This window comes from Nicotiana sylvestris, unplaced genomic scaffold (genome assembly GCF_000393655.2).
Source record: "Nicotiana sylvestris unplaced genomic scaffold, ASM39365v2 Un00008, whole genome shotgun sequence".
NCBI classification, from domain to species: Eukaryota; Viridiplantae; Streptophyta; class Magnoliopsida; order Solanales; family Solanaceae; genus Nicotiana; species Nicotiana sylvestris.
This window is the reverse complement of record NW_027184344.1, coordinates 249,206-259,200: the sequence shown is the minus strand read 5'-3', so window position 1 is coordinate 259,200 and position 9,995 is coordinate 249,206. Positions and strand designations below refer to the sequence as shown.

Below are 9,995 nucleotides of genomic sequence, written 5' to 3'. Positions count from 1 at the left end.
AGAATAATTGTAACTCTAGGCCAGGGATTTTAGGTTACTCCGTGTGCCTTACAGGTCGTGACTCATCATTTAGTACAGGTTAGCTTTTTGCCTATCATCTAAAATCATTAGTAAACTTTTAACAATTCAAAAATGAAATTTAAAATGGTTATACCTGACCGTGGATTTTCCTTAGAAATAGTATCTCTTCAAATGAACAGCATTCTAATGTGAAGGTAGTATCTTGCCATCCATTGTTTCCAGTTCATATGCTCCTTTTCCTGCAACATCATGAACTCTGTAGGGTCCTCCATGTTGGACTTAATTTTCCTGCGTTAGCTGCCTTTGTAAATTGAAAAACCTTTTTAAGCACGAAGTCCCCAATTTTAAAGAACCTGAGGCGTGCTTTTCTATTGTAGTATCGTTCAATGACCTACTTTTGTGCTGCCATTCTTATTGGTGCAGCTTCTCTCCTTGCTTCGAGTAAATCTAGATTGACCCACATATCCTCGTCATTAGATTCTTGTGTCGCCTATGTGAATCGTGCACTCGGTTCTCCTATCTCAACTGGAATTAAAGCTTCAGTTCCATAAACCAATGAAAACGGTGTTTCTCCCGTACTTATTTTTGCCGTTGTACGATATGCCCATAAAACACCAGGTATCACTTTTGGACAATTCCCTTTTGACTCTTCTAATCGTTTCTTTAAATTGCTGATAATGACTTTATTTGTTGATTCTGCTTGCCCATTACCCACCGGATGATAAGGCGTAGACGTAATCCTTTTAATTTTCCAACTTTAAAGGAATTCCGTGATTTGAGCTCCTATAAATTGAGGGTCATTATCACATATGATCTCCTTTGGTACGCCAAATCGACATATCATATTCCGCCAAATAAAATCTCTGACTTCCTTTTGTCGCACCTGTTTGAATGCTCCTGTCTCTACCCATTTAGTAAAATACTCAGTGAGAATGAGTAGAAACTTTACCTATCCTTTTGCTTGTGGTAATGGACCTACGATATCCATTCCCCATTTCATAAATGGCCACGACGCAATGACCGGATGTAATAACTCCGCAGGTCTATGCATATTGTTACCGTACCTTTGACATTTATCACATTTGGCCACGAAACTTTCTGCTTCTTCTTCCATTTTAGGCTAGTAATAACCTGCCCTAATTAAGGTTCTTACCAGTAATCTTCCACCTGCGTGATTCCCACAATGTCCCTCGTGTATTTCTCTCATTACTTTGCATCACTTGCCACGTCAGCCGCAAATGCGAGATTAGCTAGGGTGTATGCTTCAAGATTTTCGTCCCTTGGTATTTGTCTAACTTTTCAATTTTGAAATTGTTTTATCAATTCCCGTAACTTTTCCAAGTACTGCTGCATCCTTGCTTCCCTGGCTGTATAAGTGCCCAACATTTGATTAACTACGAGTTGTGAATCACTCTTTTTCTACTTCTAACTGCATCCCCTGGCTAAAATCAGCCATGAAATCAGCTAATACTTATGATTTTATAGCAGTTCTAGGTTGGTATGTAATTTCGTATTCACTTAACTATATTGCCCACTTAGCTAACCTACCTGATAACTCATGCTTATGTAATATATTACGTAAAGGGTAGGTAGTTACTACAACGATAGGATGACACTGAAAGTAAGGTCTTAACTTTCTAGATGCCATGATTAACGCAAGTACAAGTTTTTCTAACTGAGGATACCTTGTCTCCGCATCCAACAAAGATTTACTAACATAATAGATAGGGGATTGTTTACCTTGTTCTTCTTAGACCAAAACAGCGCTTACCGCAACTTCCGAAATAACAAGGTAAATGAGTAGTTTTTCCCCAACCTTTGGTTTTACCAGCAAAGGTGGATTTGATAAGTACGTTTTCAAATTCCTGAGTGCCTGTTGACATTCCTCATTCCATTTAAAATGATCCTGCTTTTTAATGGCTGAGAAGAATTTAAAACACTTCTTTGATGATCTAGAAATGAATCTTCCCAAGGCTGCAATTCTTCCTGTTAATCTTTGAACTTCTTTCTTGTTTGAAAGTATATCAGGAATTTCCTCAATGGCCTTAATCTGTGTAGGATTGACTTCAATACCACGGTTAGAAACAAGAAACCCCAAAAGCTTACCTGAAGCAACACCAAATGCACATTTTTCAGGATTTAACTTCATATTAAATTTGCGCAAAATTGAAAATGTGTCAGATAAGTGTGATATGTGATCTTTTGAGTAATAAGTTTTAACAAGCATATCATCTATATACATCTCCATAGTCTTTCCTAAATACTTTTGAAACATTTTGGTAACTAACCTCTGATACGTTGCACCTACATTCTTTAGACCAAATGGCATTACTTTATAATAGTAAGTCCCCCTGTCTGTTATGAATGAAGTTTTTTCTTCATCTCCCGGATCCATTTTAATTTGATTATAACCTGAATATGCATCTAAAAAACTTAATAGTTCGTGACCTGCAGTTGCATCAATCAATTGATCTATATGTGGTAGTGGAAAAGAATCTTTAGGGAAGGCTTTGTTAAGATCTGTGTAATCTACACAAACCCGCCACTTACCGTTCTTCTTTGGAACAACAACAGTGTTAGCTAACCAGTTAGGATACTTTACCTCTCGAATGGAACCAATTTTTAGCCATTTTTGGACTTCTTCTTGAATCACCTGATTCTTGAAAGTTCCTTGCTTTCTTTTCTTTTGCTTCACATGAGGGTATGATGGATCTTCATTTAGTTTATGGGTCATCACCTCCGGTGGTATTCCTATCATGTCGGAGTGGGACCAAGCAAAACAGTCCACGTTAGTTTTCAAACATTCAATTAACTTACCTTTCATACCTTGGTTAAGATTGGCTCCAACATAGACTTTTTTTATCAGGCCATTGAGCAAATAACACGACAGGATCTAATTCCTCTATCGTTGTTTTGATATTTTCATTCTGTTCTAGTTCTTGAATGGTATCAAGCCTTGAGTCTACATCTGTTTGCCCTTGTTCAGTTGAGGTTTGTGTTGTGATGTCCTCAACTGCCATCTATGATTGCTATTTGCCTTCACTTCTCGTGCTTGTATCTTCAACGAAGTTGATAGCCCTGGATATATGTTGATCTCCACGAATTTGACAGATTCCCCATGGCGATGGAAATTTAATAACTTGATGCAAGGTTGAAGGAACAACATCCATTTCGTGGATCCATGGTCTCCCAAGAATCATGTTGTAAGCCATCTCCATGTCTACTACTTGGAACATTGTATCTTTGATGACCCCTTTAGCAAATGTGGTGAGTGTTACCTCTCCTTTCGTGACAACACTGGAATTATCAAATCCAAATAGAGTACACGCCTTTGGTATTACTCTATCTTCAGCTTGCATCTCACATAATACTCTTAGCAAAATAATGTTCACGGAACTACCTGGATCAATCAAAACCCGTTTCACATTAGTATCATGTACAATTAAAGATATTACCAGTGCATCGTTATGAGGGTTTAATACACCATCTGCATCATTTAATGTAATATTGTCTTCCTCTAAAACATGCCGCACCCGTTTCCCTTGGGTAATTGTTACTTTGAAAATTTTGTTAGCTGCAGTATATGATATACCATTGACGTCTTTACCCCCACTTATAACGTTAACAGTTCTTTTGGGGGAAGGTGGTTTTGGAGGCTCCTGCCTGTTCTTCATGTAAGCTTGCTTGCCTTTCTCACTGAACAACTCAGTAAGATATCCTTGTTTTAATAAATGATCAACTTCACTTTGTAAAAATCTGCAATCTGCTGTTTTATGCCCGTGGTCATTATGAAACTCGCACCAATGGTCTGGGTTGCGCCTATTTGGATTCGATCTCATTTCCTTTGGCCATCGAACCTTATCTCCCATGCTTTTCAAAACAACTACAAGCTTAGAGGTGCTGACATTGAAGTTGTAACCACCGAATGTCACTTTTAAATTTCTATCATCATCTCGTGACTCATAGTTGTTTCGCTTATTCCTGAATCTTGATGAAGAACCTGATTCTCTGTTTCTTGATCTGTGATCATACCTTTGATTATCCTGCTTTGACTGTGAGTCTTTTCCCGCAGGTCCCATATAAGGCTCGTACCTGTTTTTATTGGATCTTTTTTCGGTCTCCACCCGTCTCGAACTTATCTTTTTTTATTTTTGAAATCGTGGAAAAGTATCTTCCTCAATCCTCAACTTCGTGCTATACCTGATATAAACATCATTCTACGTTGTAGCTGGGAATTCTCGAAGGCTTTCCTTGAGTCTCCTCGTAGCTTCCGAACTTTTTTCATTCAAATTACTTGTGAAAGTTATCGCTGCCCAGTTGTCAGGTACACATGGCAATGTCATTCTTCCACGTTGAAATCTGTCCACGAATTCTCTAAGCAGTTCAGAGTCCCCTTGCTTGATTTTAAAAATATCCTCCATTCTTTTCTCTACTTTTTGAGCTCCCGAGTGTGCTTTGATGAAAGAATCTGCAAGCTCAGCAAAAGAATTTATAAAATTTTTGGGTAAAAGAGAATGCCATGTTAACGCTCCTTTGGTGAGTGTTTCACCAAATTTTTTGATTAATACTAATTCAATCTCCTACTTAGTCAAATCGTTGCCTTTTACACCCGTTGTGAATGCAGTCACGTGATCTCGTGGGTCTGTTGTTCCATAATACTTTGGAATATCAGACATTTTGAACTTTTTTGGAATTGGGAGTGGAGAAGCACTTGGCTTCTAGGGTTGTTGCGAATATCTATCCATATCTACCCCTTTGATTATGGGCGGCACCCCGGGTATCTGCTCTATGCGCTCACTTTTCTCCTTGAGCTGTTTCTGCAAGGTTAGTACTAAATTTTGTAAATCAGAATTAATTACATTACCCAGTTCTCTCTCCTGTGATTTACTAGGAGTTCCACCGCTGCCTGAGTTAACAAGCCCGGAACGAGGGTTTTCCACAGTGTTATTATTTGGAGCAGGTGTGGGTGTTGCAACAGGTAACTGGTTAACAAGTGCCTCAACAGCTTTGTTGACCTGAGCAGCAATTAATTTCTGCAAAGCTTCATCAACAGCTTCAACATTTTCAAATTGAGCATACTCGTTTATTTGAGACCCATTAGGAGAACCCTCACGAGATTGTCGTGGAGAGTCTTGCGGAGTAGGAACTTGAGTGTTAATATTCTGTGGATCTCCCTGACTTTGTTGGTTCTCTTAGTTTCCTTGAGTGTTGTCATTGTTATTCGACATAATTGATGCAACAAGGAAGGTTAAGTGAAAAGAAAATAGATTATCAGATTCCCGGTAACGGAACCAATTTCGTTGGAATTTCAATCAAAGCGAGAATTTAGAAGAACACGGGTTACTGATAATCAAAAGAATATGCAAAAGAAAGTAATTTGGGGTAACCAGAGTATAATCAGGAAAAAAACAAGTAAACCAAAGTATATTCCAATAGTGTCTCATGTCCCTACAATTGATCAGATACCTCCCTTTTATAGATATCTTGAAGATATGCGTTTTACCTAAATCATAATGAGGCTATTATGAATAATTAAAGACATTGAATGCTACGTTACATAATCATTATATTCAATACAAATTCTCTAACGTATTCAGCATTTAATGCTTGTCAAATTCTGTAGCTGCACTTTTTACTATGGTCAGATCCATTCCTTTTGATTCTTGGATATAAATGACTTAAATAGGTATAGGCACTGAATCTCTTGAATGACCACCCGTGCCTCTTCCTTTTCCTTTGCTCGTTTCTATTGCTGCTCGTGCCTCTTGATTAATTATAATTCTTTGACTATTTGACCAGTCCACGTGTCTCGACACGTCACCTTTATATATAAATGCAATTTTTCCCAATACAATAAACTAATACAAGTCATTTCCTCTCTAAAGCTATAATAGATTGTTATTTCTGCTATTATTCTTCATAAAAAAACAATGTAATTCTCACAATAAATATCTTAATAGGTTACATCTAAACATTTATGTACAAGGCCTTCTTAAATATCGATTTGGCGGTACAAAAAGAAAGATCTTATGAAGTATAATCTTTCGATTTACATAAAACATAAAAGTTTGGTAAACAGTTATCATACTTTGTGTTTCGTATTCGTTTACCTACATTGTCGTTATTTAAATATCTATCCACTATAAAAAAAATATTGCAAGTACTACAGATGACAGCGTCTATGATAATAAGTCATATAATTCCATTGATAAAACAATCTCTAAGTTAATTTGATTCTTTAAATGAATTTGGATACTCTGGTTTTTTTTACTAAGCAAATTGAAATATTGTCTAACATGAATACTAGAACTATATTTAATCAAAATAAACTAACAATATTCTATAAAATAAATAATACTAATTGATACTAATAACTACTACTCAAGTAAAGAATTGTGATTACATGATATTTATTCATTAGCTACTACGAATAGGCAAAAATAAAATAAATAAACTACTCAATCATCTTTAACCACGGATCCATCACCGATTAAGTGGTCTATTTTTCCATCAGAATGCTCAAAGAAGTCTGTCACATCAAAATGTGTGATGTCAAATTCATTGTAATAGACAAAATTAGCTTCGGGACCTTTATTCTTTAGAGATGCTTGATAAAGCTCAAACAAATGTCTTGGTGTACGATAAATATTTGCCCAATGCCCTTTTCCATCGCAACGATAGCATTCAATTTCTGAACCATTTGCCTTTGGCTTCTCATCTTTCCCATTCCACTTTTGGTGGTTATTTTTCTTTGGGGGGATGATTAACACAAGAAAAATTTCTTCCTTGTCCACGGCCACGACCACGACCATGAATAGGGCCACGACCTTTTCCACGCTTAGCATAGTGAGAATACACCTCATCCACTTCAGGCAATGGTGTAGACCCACTGGGTCGATTATCGTGATTTCTCATGAGGAAGTTATTGTTTCGTTCTGCCACAAGGAGATGAGAAATAAACTCAACGTACTTCTTGAAACCTTTCTCTCAGTATTGCTGTTGTAAGACCATATTGGAGGCATGAAACGTTGTGAACAGTTTTTCAAGCATATCATAGTCAATGATACTATCTCCACAGAGTTTCAATTTAGAAATAATTTTGAACATCGCAGAATTATATTCAGAAACAGACTTAAAATCTTGAAGCCTTAGATGAGCTCACTCATATCGTGCTTGTGGAAGAGTGACTAACTTTAAGTTGTCATATTTTTCCTTTAAGCCATTCCACAAAATAAGTGGATCTTTGAGTGTGAGATATTCTATTTTCAACCCTTCATTAAGGTAATGACACAAGAAAATCAAGGTCTTAGCGCAGTCTTGGGTAGATCCTTTATTTTTCTTTAATGACGTCTTCAAGACCCATTGCATCTAAATGGATTTCAGCATCAAACACCCATGTCATATAGTTCTTACCCAAAATTTCAAGGGCAACGAACTTTCTTTTCATAATATCAGTTATAATTAAAAGAGGGGAAAAGTTATACCTTAATCTTCTCAAAGGGCTTCTCGAGACGGTAAAGTCTCATGCTGATAACGTGAAATAAAACAATAAGGAAAAGAATAATATTGCAAGGAAAAGAGCAAGGTAATTCTTATTGAATTTTTTGGGATGATTTACAATGAGGTAAATCCCCTCTATTTATAGGGGGAAAATGACTTAGCCACAAAATAACAAACTCTCTAAATGATAGACATTCACTCTAAGTACAATGCTATTCATAACAATAATTACATAGTCCTTACTTTCTTGTCCAACGTACCACATCGACAAGCAACCTAGGCAAAGAAATATTTATATATCAGCGATGCACTGAATGGATACGATCTTACTTGAACAGGATCTGTTCTATAGGCTCGTACCACTGTATCCTTGAGTTCTAAGGAGAAAGAAAACCAAGTCAGCCCCAACTTCGGTGTGCTGATATGGTCTAATGGTTGTTTGACAGACCCTTCAATCTTTTTTGCTATACCTTTGTTTGCTTTGAAAAATCAAAATGTAGGCGCAGACTTCACTCAAGATCAGTGTTGGCATATGTTTTTTACTTGGAACGAAGATGAGCTCTTGGTACATTTGCTGTTCGGAAACTGAATTAGGACAACTAATGACTATGGAAAGATTCAATAGAGAAATATTCATGATTTTGTTACTAATTTCTTCTTCTAATACAAATAAAAGATTCACAAGGAAGATGCATAGTCTGAAGTCTGGAATAATGTTTATGAAGAGGTCGAATAACGCAGTAATTGCGGGAAGTCTCGGAACAACTGAGGTGACAATGTTATGAAGATTAAAATACTTTATCACGCATTGTTTAGTGAAGAAGATAAAAGAGTTGTGAGGATATATTATAACAGAGGACCACAGAAAAAATATACTTACTTGGGCGGGATAAATGGTTGATTAGAAAGGCCCATGTCCTACGCTGGTGACCTTCATTGCACTTTGGATGGGTGCCCGCCTAAGGTCGACCCAAGTAATCGAACCTATGTGATAATTTGTAGTAGTGAGGAGTTGACCCAAGTAATCGAACCTATGTGATAATTTGTAGTAGTGAGGAGTTGACCCAAGTAATCGAACCTATGTGATAATTTGTAGTAGTGAGGAGTTGCCTTCGTGCAGGCCCTACCCAATCCAAAGCCCAATTATTTTTTGAGTGCCTCATTAACAGATCTATTAATTGGCTTGAGCACACATTCTCAACTCCACTCTTATAGTGATGTCCTGAGTTTTGGAAGGGCTTTAGGGATTTCTTCTCTATTCACTTGTAGGCAAAATTGTGTCTTTCTTTTTCTGTAAAAAAATAAAAAATAAAAAATTATATATAATCTCGTTGAGGGTTTGATTAAGGGTGTCAATGGATATTTAAAAGTCGATTAAACCGATCGAATTGATTTTTAGGTTTCTTTTAATAAAACCATTGGTTTTATATAAATCTATAACCATACCGATAATTAGGGTAGGTCGTTTATTTTATGAAAATAAACCGAAAAGTACCTAACCGTACTAAATAAACTTACATGCGAAAAATATATTTATATATTAAGTTTAAAAATAATAAAGCATTAAATTTTCCTTTGGCTTTGGAATTATGAAAGCCGTTACAGGTTAACAAGTAATTAAACTCAAATTCTTAAATCCCAAACCTATTATACTACTCCTATTGAAACTAAAGGTCTCTTTGGAAGGCCACCCGATTATTGAAATTGGTGTAATTACTATTCTAGTAATTACACAATGTAGTAATTACGAAAACCTATTTATTTGTCATAACGTAATTATAGTATAATTACAAGTATATTATTTGGTTGCACAAGTATAATTACACAATTCGATTAAATTTTAAATGAAGTAATTATCAAAACTTAAAAGTTAATATAATAAATATATGCATATAAATAATTTTTTTATAAGTATAAATAATATTAAATTTGGTACTTAGGATGCATATTTGTGAGACCCCATGTTTTTTCTTTTTCTCTTACGTAATATACGTAACGTGGCGTGGTTATATTAGGTATATATGATTGGGTATAGCCCATTGGGAGAATAAGAATGAAAATGTGTGGTAATATCAAGGAAGTAAACTAAAGTTGTAGGTCAAAGGAATCCCTTAAACAAATGTTCGTGGTTAAAGAAATGGCTCCGGTGGCACCCCGCGCGTTCGGAAGGTTTAAGTTAATTTACACATGTGGGATAAGACCAAGAGTGTATAATATGCTAAGAATAATGTGTTATGAGGTATTATAATATCACATTGGTCACATGTTAAGTATTGGAATCAAGCAAGTTGCGAAATAAAGGTCGGCAAAAGTTATCGTAAATTTCTCTAATAAATTTTCTAAACTTTGGATCAAATGTATCAGATCATTTCTCCCAATATATAAAGAGTTATGAAACCCACAACCTATCGAATCTAATGTCTACGAGTCTAGTTCGCAACAAAAAATACCTCACACCAATCCGACATCGTAGT

At 36.0% G+C, this 9,995-nt stretch overlaps 1 non-coding gene across 1 annotated transcript; it reads left to right on the top strand.

The window, feature by feature from the left end:
* The first annotated feature begins 8,393 nt into the window (after positions 1-8,393).
* On the top strand, positions 8,394-8,556 carry LOC138884620 (U1 spliceosomal RNA). Its single transcript, XR_011404703.1, has one exon. It is a non-coding gene; the product is annotated as a U1 spliceosomal RNA (small nuclear RNA).
* Positions 8,557-9,995: the final 1,439 nt, after the last annotated feature.